The 11,574-nt window shown below is 47.3% G+C and overlaps 1 protein-coding gene across 2 annotated transcripts in view; it reads left to right on the plus strand.

The window, feature by feature from the left end:
- The window catches only part of Tnr (tenascin R), a 430,671-nt gene that overhangs the window by 299,784 nt on the left and 119,313 nt on the right, over positions 1-11,574 (plus strand). The gene's annotated exons all lie outside the window — the stretch shown is intronic.

Consider the following 11,574-nt stretch of genomic DNA (forward strand, 5'->3'; position numbering starts at 1 on the left):
CAGGAGGGAAGGTGTCCCAACCACCACTCTCAGATCAAGATGCCCTGTGCCACCCCAGCTGTTCCTGCTAGTCTGCGGACCTCCTCCTCGGGCTCTGCACCTCTGCAGGCCTGGAGCTAAGCACAGGCTTCCTCTGGTGCCATATCATATTGCAAACTTCTATCTAATTTGCTGTTCCCACTCTCCCTAAGGACACATTTACGTTAGTACTTTCAAGGCAAGATTCTCTCTATGAAGCAGGCATGAATCCATCTTTCCCTGGCATCCACATTATAGGAAATGCAGTGCTTTAGATATTAACGAGTAATTTTCTTTGCCCAGTGCAGTTCAAAATTCAATAAATGCTGCTTAAGCCTAATTCTCCCACTTATAGGTCAGAGTGTAGCCTTGTGGAGGTGGAGAGAAAATTCCCACATATTTCCTTTCCCTCCTCCTGCCTCACACTCCCTGTTCCCTTGGATATCAGTGGCTGTCACTAATAGCATATGAGCTGCAGTGTCAAGCCCCATGGTTCAAACTGGCCTCATGTCACACCCCCAAAGCACGGTCCTCTATCTCTGTCTCTGCCGGAGCCCATTCAGCATCTCCCCTGTGGGCTGAAATCCCGTGGTTAGAAAGGTCATTCCTCCGACCTAAGCATTGCTCAGTCCTTGGGTCCTCTTCTAGCATGGGAATCCATGAGGTCATTTACATCTTAACTTCATTTAGCTCATTGTTTTATTTGGCAAACCAGGTCAACTTGTCACTTGAACTTGGGTTTGAATGGCTTAAGGAAAATGGAGCAGAAGACAAACGGTTCTTTTCCACTCTGGGGAGGTTGACCCTTGCTGGTGGGGTTGGCGAGGGGTGCAGGGAGGAGAGAGCAAGAGGCTGCCTCTGGTCTCACACTGGGAGAGAGCGGACGTCACCTTGTGCAGGTCACACTTGCTCAGCTCTGATTGCAGGACTCCTAGGGCACTGAGGAATATAGGTCCAGGTCTGCTCTCTGCAAGGAATAATAATTCAGTAAAATCTCAATTAAAACTAACTCATAAATCACATTTAATGTGGCCCTGATGGGTCAAATCTAATATGCCAGACCTATTAATCTTTTGGCAGATCCTGGAATCCCACCCTCCCTCTTCTGAGGAGTCAGGGGTTAAGGCCTAATTCTCCCACCTCTGATACAGATTAATTAGACCCCAGAGAACAGGGGACAGGAGGGTTTGGGACTGTGTCATGTCCTGAACCTGGAGCTTGGCAGCTTGGTACTGCTGGGAGTCCAGGAGAAGGGAGCCCAGATTCCTGAGCAGGTAGTCTGTCTGCTGGTGCGGAACATGCCAGGTGCAGGCTGCTAATGTGCGGATATAGTTGCAGGAACTCAAAGTGCAATCTGGCAGGTTAAACAACTTTTCCACAGGGCCTAACAATGGCAGGTGGTCCTTCCCCTGAGCAGTGGACATCAGGGCCTGGGGGAAGAAACAATGTTAACTGACATAAAGAGATCAGTGATATGGAGTCCCACAGAGAAAGCTGGCAGACACTCTGGCCAGGCCAGAAAAAAATAGGCCATGGGTGGCAGAGCCCAGTAACTGGGCAGAGACTCAAGGCCAGAAAGACCAGGGCAGCACACACAGGTCAACTGGGAAGATGAAAGGACCCTATGTTTACCAAATTGAGACAGCAGGCCAGGAGACAATGTGGAAAATGAGCTCTACAGATCTAGAGCTGAGGGTGGGGAGGCTTCCCTAAAGCCTCAGGGGACTCTGAGGACCAAGTCAGTGTCAATTAGAAAGAATGATTGGAACATTGAGTTTGAAGCCAGAGATGTTCATCTGATTGCTAGCTACATGGCCCTGAACCAGGCACATCACCTCTGGAGCCTCAGTGTCCCTACCTTTAAAGCAGGGTTCATAATAATTAGTTGCAAGGTTTTTTAAAATATTTTCAGTTGTAGATGGACACAGTGCCTTTATTCATTTTTATGTGGTGCTGAGGATCAAACCCAGTGCCTCACACATGCTAGGCAAGTGCTCCACCACTGAGCCACAGCCCTAGCGACAAGATCGTTTTGAGGATTAAAGTGGAGGCTTCAACAGCAGCCAGGGCCCTGCCTCCAGGTGGGCAGAAGGGGTTTAATTGGCGGGAGCTGCAGTGGCCATTTCTGCACAGCAAGTCCACGTGGCCGAAGGCAAAACTGAGGTCAAGGTTGCAGAGCCAGGGTCCCAGGTGGTAAAACAGCTTGGGTGTGGGTATGAAAACATAGAAACCAAGTGGGAGCTGGCTGTCTCAAGCTCCCCTGCAGCACCTCGGGGACCAGCCATGGTCCCATCCACAGGGGTGTTCACAGAGGAGGGGAGGTTCGGGACCAGCCTGAACAGAGCTCTTGGCAACTTCTTCACCCCCTCCTCCCTCCCTCCCCTCTTCTTTCCTTCCTATTGTCTTTCCACACATATTTCTGGAGCCCCCGATGTGTGCCAGGAGCGAGAGTCTTGAAGCTGGGCACCTGCAGGGCTGCAGAGGCTGGTCCACAGTCCTCCCAACTCCAAAGAGAAAGCAAGCGTCTTCTCACTTTTGAAAGACCTCATAAAAAAAATCTCATGAGGACTCTTAAGTGTGATCAATGTACTTTAAAATCTCCTTGAGCTTCTGTCATCAAGTCTCATCTTGTGCCCCTGACTGGCACAACATCATCACTAGCACTTATCAAGCACTTAAAATGTGCCAGGCGCCAAGCAAAATTTTGTGAGGTTGATGATCTCAGCTCCCTAACTGGGGGACTTCAGTAAATGGTCTTTCTCCCCATCGTATAGGTCAGGATGCTAAGGTGGAAAGAAGTGAAAGAATCTGCCCGAGAGCTTACAATAACTAAGTAGGAAGCTGGGATTCCAATCAAGGCCAACTGAACATTTAATGGCTCTGTGTCATCAACCCTCTACCCAAGGCCAGCAGGGCTCCTGTTCATCCCTCCATGATGCCCCTCTACCACCTGGTACCTGGGCCTGGAGAATTTTAATGATTCTCCCATCAGCCCCTGAAAGCATTGAAAACAATAATGGAGTATGAGGGGTGGCTCCCAGGACTCCCCAGACTCGGTGTCCTCTGGGTATGTGCAGGGCAGGATGGGCACCTGTCAGGGCTAATGGCCCGCTCCCCTGTCCCCTCCAAAAGAAGCAAAGCCCTCACAAGCAAACTGGTGGCTAGTAAAGCCTTGCATTTGAATAATCGTCTTCATTTGCAGTGCTCTTTCCATGGTACCAGAACAGAGAAAAAAAATTAAATAAAGTAAATTGATAGAGTATGAGACAATGAAAAACAAATTTTCTCTATTATAATGAGCACTTTGCAGTGACTGTTAATGTAGTGTGACAGCAAAAAGGTCCTGCAAGGGCTGCTTCTCCCCTCTGGAGAGTGACCTCAGCTCACACGGAGTGTGTTCCCCGGGGTCTTTCTTTAGGTAATGTTACTCTCCCACTGCCCAGGAACAGTCCCAGGCTCCCCAGCCTCCGCCGGGTGCTCGAAGCCTGTGCTCGGTCTTTCCCAGCACCTCAGCCTTGCCATGCTCCTCTCTGCCGCTCCGCTCCCAGTCCCCTTGGTCAATTTCTCCCCTTCCTCGGGGCTGGCAGTGCCCTCTGGCTTTGGGCCATCGACACTCTCAGTGGGTTTCTTGCTCTTCTTCAGGATTTTACTCATTTTACTCATGCTTTTAATTCTGGACATCAGATTTTGGAAGGCCTGCAGTTCCTAGGACAGAGGTTAACCAGGTCTGTCTAACCTGGTGGGCAAAATGGATTTGCCCCTCATTCAGAAGTGCAGTGGGGATTTGTCCTGTCATCAGACTTTCCCCCGGTTAGTCCCCTTTGAGTGAAGGATTTCTACTAAGCATGGGGTGGAAGAGACTTGTGGTTTGAATTTTGTGAGGGCAGCAGATAGGTGGGACGTGAGGGACCTGCTTCTCAGGATTAGGAGACTGTGGGATAAATGCACGTGCTTTTTGATAGCACATTGATGGATTGATGGTTCAGCTTTGAGAGCCCTGAGACGGTCAGACCAGAGAGGAAAACAGCATCACTCCTGGTGGCCCTCTGCCGCATGTTTATATTACCAGCTGCGTGGGAAATGGTGTTCTGTGATCAGCTGTCCAGCCACCTTCCCTGTGTCTTCCTTGCAGTGGAACCCCAACTTGGTTCAACTGTCTGAGGTCAGTTTAGGAGGAAGCTGAGTCCTACTCCAGCCCCTGGTAGGGAGGGGGAAACCTTGATACATCTAAACCAACGATGGCATCTCTCTTCTCCTTTGAGAGTAATTGGCATAGAAATGGGCACATGGCACACTTCTGGCCAGCGGGCTGTGATGTAACTTTAGGGAATATTGTCACCTTTAAAAAGAAAGGAGAGTGCCCTTTACCCCACTTACAAACCTTGATACTCCTACAGAGAGGGGTGACAATTGGTCCTGTGGCAAGTATTTTGGGATCAAGAAGAGTCTAGCTTTCAAACAAAGGTCAACATAGGGAAAAGTCGATGCAGGAAGACAAAACTAACCTCCTTCCATGCTGATTCATTGAGCTGATGAATAAAGTGGCTTTTCTCAAACTTTGACAAGCATATATATTGAGTGCATGGTAAAAGCAGAAAGGCAGAGGCTGCTAGCAAGAACATACTTAAGCTGGCCGTGAGGGTGCACTCCTGTAATCCCAGAGACTCTGGAGGCTGAGGCAGGAGGATCCCAAGTTCAAAACCAGTCTGGACAACTTAGCAAGACCCTTTCTCAAAATAAAAAGTAAAAGGTCTGGGGATGCAGCTCTGTGGTAGAACACCCCTGGATTCAGGCCCCAGCACCACACACACACACACACAAAAGCATACTTAATAGTCACAAATTAAAACCAGGAAGAAGTCAAAATCTCTAGAAAACAGAGAGGAACCAGGAGTTCCTGTTGGAACCTTCAAATAAGTGATAGAAATAGATCTGATGGGCCTACAAGGTCACCTTCTGTCCCTAGGCCTCTGGCTTTGGGTGCCAGACTCTGTAACAAATGTGGCCCCTTCTAAGGCAGAGCCTCTCCAGTGTGCTTCAGAGAAGGCTGCCCTTTGGCCCTGGCTCCTGGCTCCTAGACAGTTACTGTTGCTTATTCCCTTCTCTAATCAAAGTCCAATAACACAATTCTACATTCTATAGAAACAATTTCCAAAACAAGGCTTATCACTGCATCACAAAGGATGAAAAGCAAGTTATGAACCAGAAACACCCAGTGCAGCAGGTCACAGGCTCACCCCACCCCCACCACTCCGTGGCCCTTGCTCCTGCACCCTGGCCAGATGTTTGTCTTGTCGCCATTATTGTTTTGAGGGTGGTGACGATGCTCTAATCCTTGGTAGGAGTGGCATGATCTGCAAATCTCCCAACTTACCCTGTCAGTGTGAGTTAACCCAGTTTTAAGGCGCCCTAACTTAAGTTTTAGGACATTTCCATATTTGATCATCATTACAATTCCCGGACTGGTTCCCAGTGAACCCAAATATTGAGACTGCTTGTTTTACTACAGACTCCAAATACACAAAATTAGCAAGATCAGCTCCCAGAGTGTCGGCTGCTGCCAAATAAGAGCTCGGGAGAAGTCCTGTGTATATTATTAAATTGTGCATAATGATGGTGTGTGTCTAGAAAACGGCTTTCATGGGTGAGTACGTCTTCATCTCACAGGCTGTGACAGCGTGTCTGAACCAAGGAGCACATTTTGATTCTAGTCCTTCTAGTTCTTATCAGCTTTCAGTGAGCACCTGGTGCCCGAGGAGGCTGCGGTGGTCTCCTTCAGTGTGGAAGTTGCTCCTGTGTCTTCATTAGTGTCAGGTCAGACCTGTCTTGCTCACGATCTTCCACATACACCCTGTCAGGAGCCGATTATCCCATGCAACCACATCCACCCACGCAACTGGACCCAGGTCAGTAATGAATCCAAAAAGGAGTAGGGACACATATTCTAGGAGAAAGTGACAAGGACACGCTGCGAGTACCTACAACTGCTGGCCCTGGGATCCAAGCTTTCTAGTGTGATCTCATTTAATTCTCAGAATGATTCTATGCTGTTGGTAGATCAGCCCCATATTTCAGATCTAGAAGCTGAGGCTCTCAAAGCAGGGAAAGTAGCTTTCCAAGGTCATGCTGCTCTTGGTGTGATAGTCACGGTCAAACTGAGGCTCAGCTCAATCCCGACTCCTCACTTTGCCTAGAAGACCTGCCTGTAGAGGAGGGAAAGCGAAGGCAGGGCAAAGAAATGGCCCAGGGAACAAGGGGGAAATAAAAGCAGAATAATTGGCAGAAATAAGAGTCTATCAGAAAGAGACCATTAAAAATTCATAGGGGTAGAAGTAAAAAGTCTCATTGAAAAGGAAATTAAAAAATTGACAGAAAAGCATGAGCCGAAGCCATAAACACCCCAAAATATGAAAAACTAAGATTTCCCAAGAGATGTTGCAGAAAGATATCAAAATAAATGATGGGAATAAAGGAGGGTGAGGGTGGAAAGAAAAAATACAAGATAGATGTAGAAAATTCACTTTCTCTTATTTCTTGGAAAGTCCCTTGTAGGTTATTTGAGTAAAGAATCAAGGAAAGAAGCTCTGATCAAACCATGATTCGGCTCTGACATTAATGATAGCTAATCTTTGGGGAAGTGAATCCAATATTTAAAATTGTAGAAAGCCTCTCACCTCTCGGAGTGATTCCTGAAATGGAAAGCTGAGCCAGAGAGGTGAACGTTTTCTTGGGAGCAAAAGCTGTCCCTCCTGTGAGGAAAATTACATCCTCCTGGACATGGGGTGCTATAAATCTCAGTCCCAGCAAATTGTAACCACCAACTGCTACCAACCCCAACCAGAGGTCAGGCGCTAAAAGAGGCCCCGATCATGATTCTCCAAAGTTGCAGACCCCTGTGGTGTGGAAATCATTTCCTGGGGCTCTGAGGTTGCTCCTCCCATCCATCTGGGACCAGGAAAAAGTGATTCTTGAGGTTTTGAGTGATTTTTATGTGAAGCAGAGGAAAACAAACCGGATAGCAGAAGACCCGCCCCCCATCACCACCGCCAGGAATGCGTCTGTGGCTTCAGACGTGCAAAGGTAGCCATGTGTGCAGTATCTGTATGTACGTGTGTCTAGCACGTGTGCATGTACGTGTGTGTCTGTGTCAGCACCGCCTCTCACTCCACACTTTGCCCTCCCAGCAGCAAGGTGTTGGACAGGCCATCGTGACTAGTAAGTCCATGTCTGAGTGGACTTTCCCTCTTACTCCTTTCTCCCGTGGACAAGTGACTGAGCCTTTCCAAGCCTCAGCTTGCACATCTCTCAAGTGGGATAACAATTCTGGCCCCGTGACTCTCAGGATCCAATGACATAGCACGTAAAACACGCGTTCTCGGTGCTGTAGGGGCAAAATAGGAAGTCATCCATGATGATCAAATTTTTAATACAACCATGAGAGACAAAAGTGTTTGTCTCTTTGAAATCTCAGGGCTGGCTGAGGGAGAGCCAAGAATCAAAAAAGTTTTCAAATATCCCTCTGTCTCTCCAGTCTCAGGAGAGCGAGGAGCCCCAGTGGCCCTGGGGGAAGAGCCCAGGAGAGGTTGTGGGCACATCTCTGCACAGTCGCTGCGGCCATTGGTCTCTTGGACTGGCTCTGATGCCCAGGGGAGAGGTGCTGGTGAAGGCAGCCTGAGTCCTGCACTCCCACTTGGGCAGGCGTCACCCAGCCCCAGGAGCCCAGAGCAAGGCCAGCCCTTCCTGCCTCCTGCCTCCTCCCACCCTCCACTGAAAGGCAGAAATGCCTGCCCCCAGCTCAAGGGAAAAGCCAAATTAACCTTTCTGACACTACAGCAAATGTTAACCGTCCACCTTGGCTTTCATAATGCCAATCCAGGCACCAGTCAGTCACTGTCTGTTAGAAATACAGAGAATGTATGTCAAAACTCACCCGCACATGCTGAATCGGAAAAGAGCAGTTATTACTGCAAACTCTATATACATTATTTATCAAATGAACTCTCTGCAGTAGGAATACAATTCATTTCTACTCTCTCTTGCTCTTGTTCTTTCATTTCAATAGGAGATGAAAGAAACCATTTATAGAATCTTTCTGGGCATTACTCATGCAACAGTATCCCCGGCTGGGTCTGAAGTCGGAGCTGTCTATTGCAGGAGGGAGTGGGCTGTTTGGAGTGGGAGAGAAACAGCCCCATCTGCCAGGCTTTCTCTGGTGCTCCCCCAAGGGCCCCACCAGCACCGCAGCCCACCCCCTGGAGCCGTGGTGACTGGGCCTCCCTCCCTCCAGCTCTCCAGGCACACTCCAGGGGGCGGGAAGCTTGGCTCACACTAAGGCAAAAGACTTCCCCCTGCATTTTTTCTTTTTGTAACATCAGCTTTAACAAATTATTACAAGGTGAGGAAGGTGACCCCAGTAGGTCTGTTTGGGGTAGAGATCGATCCCCACTTGGCTCCACATTAGAGAAGAGAAGAAATAGATCTCTTACTCGGCCTGGACTGATGTAAGTCTTAAAACGAAGACTGTGCATGTTCACGCTCAGGTTGGCCCAAAGTTAGGAGTTTTGTCTAGAGGACATGGTGGTAGCAGTGATGTTGGAGGTAATGATGATGGTTGTGGGGGGGTGGTGGTGGTGTTAGGAGGTGACAATGGGTTGAGTTTGATCATGGCAGGAAAGGATGGTGGTGGTGCTAGTAGTGACAGTAGAGGAGATGGTGGTGGTGATGGAGGTCATCCAATGGTATTGGCTTTGATGGTGGTGGGAGGGGGTGTTTTGGTGGTCCTGTCAGTGTGGTGGTGCTGGTGGTGATGATGACTACAGTTGTATATTATGGGGTAGTTTCACAATATAATTTTTGGATTCAAGAGAAATTTCCTTGATAACTTGGTCACTTTTTTAGTAAGAAGGCACATTGCTCCTATTCAGATCAAATCTTCATGAAACTCCTCATCTGAATTTCTGTCCTATTTGTGTAACTTGGAGTAAAGATTTAAAAACGAAAGTTCCCTTTCTGAGGGACTAACTTCCTGCTGGTGGACTAAGTGCATTCTTGATTTAGGGACCAGGTGTCCCAACCCTTAGCTTTCTGTGCTTGATCACCCCAACCAATCATAAGATTGTTGAAAGCAGGTGCATGTCTTCATGTCTTATCTTTCTGAAATCCTATACCCTTAAATAAATATATCTTAAGCTGGATGAAAACATGGATGGCTGGATGAATCTATGGGCATTAGCATTTTCTTCCCCAAACACATGGTACCATGATGCATACGATGGTTGAGGAAGGCGGGTGAGAATGAGGGTCTCTGGGCCTCATGAGGAAGTGGGAATGGAGTTACCACTATCTATCGCCACTTCAACATCAGCCACAGGACTGGGCTCTCAGCGCATACGCACATTGTCTCCAGGATATTCACAATAATCCCACGAGGTGGGGGCTAACTTTCACAGATGGAAATCAGGATCAGGGATTTTCACAATTTGTATTATAAAATTATGATCAAAATTTTTAACTGGATTCAGAAAGACATGGGTTCAGATAATATCTGTCTCTTAAAAAGCAGTGGCATGACTTTTATTAGATCAGTTCTTGTCTTTGAACCTTCTCTTTCCCATCTGAAAAGTAGGGAAATAATAACTGTATAAGAAAGAATTAAATAAGGAAAGCCTGTCTTTCCAATATACAATAATAATCATTATGAATTTAATTTATATTTATTTAATTATATTTATTTAGTAAATATAATATTATCATAAATTTTATACACTCATGTGCATACACATCTATGCTCCTTGCCTAAGACAAGAAACAAAAATGTGTCCAAAACATAGTAGCTCTCTTTATTCTCTATTTTTCTATTTAAGGGTTTCTAGCTCCCCCCACCCATTGTACTAAGGATTGAACCCAGGGGTGCTTAACCCTGAGCCACATCCCCAGCCCTTTTGTATTTTTTATTTAGAGACAGGGTCTCACTGAGTTGCTTAGGACCTCCCTAAATTGCTGAGGCTGGCTTTGAACTCACGACCCTCCTGCTTCAGCCTCTTGGGTCCCTGGCATTAGAGGTGTGTGCCAGATGGCACAGCAGGCATCTAGCTTTTAAGTGGCGGAAACAGATTCGATTACCATGGGACTGTAAAGACCACACGTCCAGCCTGGGGGTGGGTGGGGGTGAGTCAAGGACAGCTCCAGGAGTGAGGATGTCAAGTAGCCACAGGGACAACCCATCAGACGCACTGGCTTAGTCAGCTGGCTGGCTAGGCCACTCTCCGGGTCTCAGCAGTCCACCTGCACAGAGCTCACGGCGGCCAAGCCTGGGAGACCACCAATGCTGAGCCCTGCCTGGGAGAGGAGCCCCTCCAGGGGGTCAACCTCCCAGACCTCCCAGCCCCCAGAAGCCCACCTGGAACTGCTCTAGGGGTACATTTCTACTCTACATTTCTACTACATTTCTTCTAGTACATTTCTACTCTAAGGGTTAAAAATTAATTTAACTCTGATGGCACTGACAGGGGAAAAGTTAATAGAAGTTTATTTTTAATATGTGAGGTACCTTAACAGGAATTAAGCTTGATGCCTCAGAAATGGGAAGGACTGCTCACAATCTGTCTCCCAGAATCTGTAGACTTTAGCAGGCAGCTGGAGTAATGGAAGACGTATTATTCCAGCAACTAGAGGCAGGATTGAAATGCCCCCCACAGCAATCGGGAGAAATCCCAAACAGTCTGCCAACCCAAGAAATTGACTCATAAATTGTCCAAATCCTCAGTTTCCCCTTATTACCTTGACCTCCCGTTTTCTTTTCCATCTGGAAAATATATCATTTCAAATTTTTAAAGATATAATAGAGCTTGTCACTTAGAATCATAGAATTTTAGAGCTGATTTCTTCCAGCTATAATAATTTATAATACTAAGCAAAGTGGAGGAAAGTTTATAACAGGAAATCGTGCTGAACTCAGGCCATACATTTTGTTTTAGACATGGCTTTTGGCTGTTTTCAAAAGCTACTAACTTAAAAAAAATCTCTCATGCAAAACATTCTTCAGTATCCTTAGACCGGCCCAACTCCCTGAACTGTTCGGGGGTAGACTTCAGTCCATTAAGGAAACCATCAGCTGCTTTACTCAGGAATTCTTTCACCTGATATCTATTAAGCATTTACTACGTGCCAGGCACTATTGCAGGCATTTAAAGAGGCAGCAGCCAACAAAAGACTCGGAAGTCCTGCCTTTACGGGACGGGCATCCAGTGCAGAGAGACAAAAATATTAATGAAATAAATAAGTTCTATAGCATCCTAGAAGGTGACAAGTGCCGAGAAGTAGACAAACCAAGGGAGAAGGGAAGGCTATTGGGAGAGTCCATTACAAACAGGGTGCCCAGGAAGGGCCTTACAGAGAAATGAGGCGGAGTAAAGACTTAACAGAAGTGAGGGGAGGAGCTAAGGGACAATCCAGGGACAGAGCTCCTGGGCAGAGGGACCGGGAGCTGCAGAGACTAGGGGAGAACTTGCCTGGCGTGTTGGTGAATCATCAGGAAAGCTGGCAGGCTGGACGGGG

This window comes from Marmota marmota, unplaced genomic scaffold, assembly GCF_001458135.2.
Source record: "Marmota marmota marmota unplaced genomic scaffold, marMar, whole genome shotgun sequence".
NCBI lineage: Eukaryota > Metazoa > Chordata > Mammalia > Rodentia > Sciuridae > Marmota > Marmota marmota.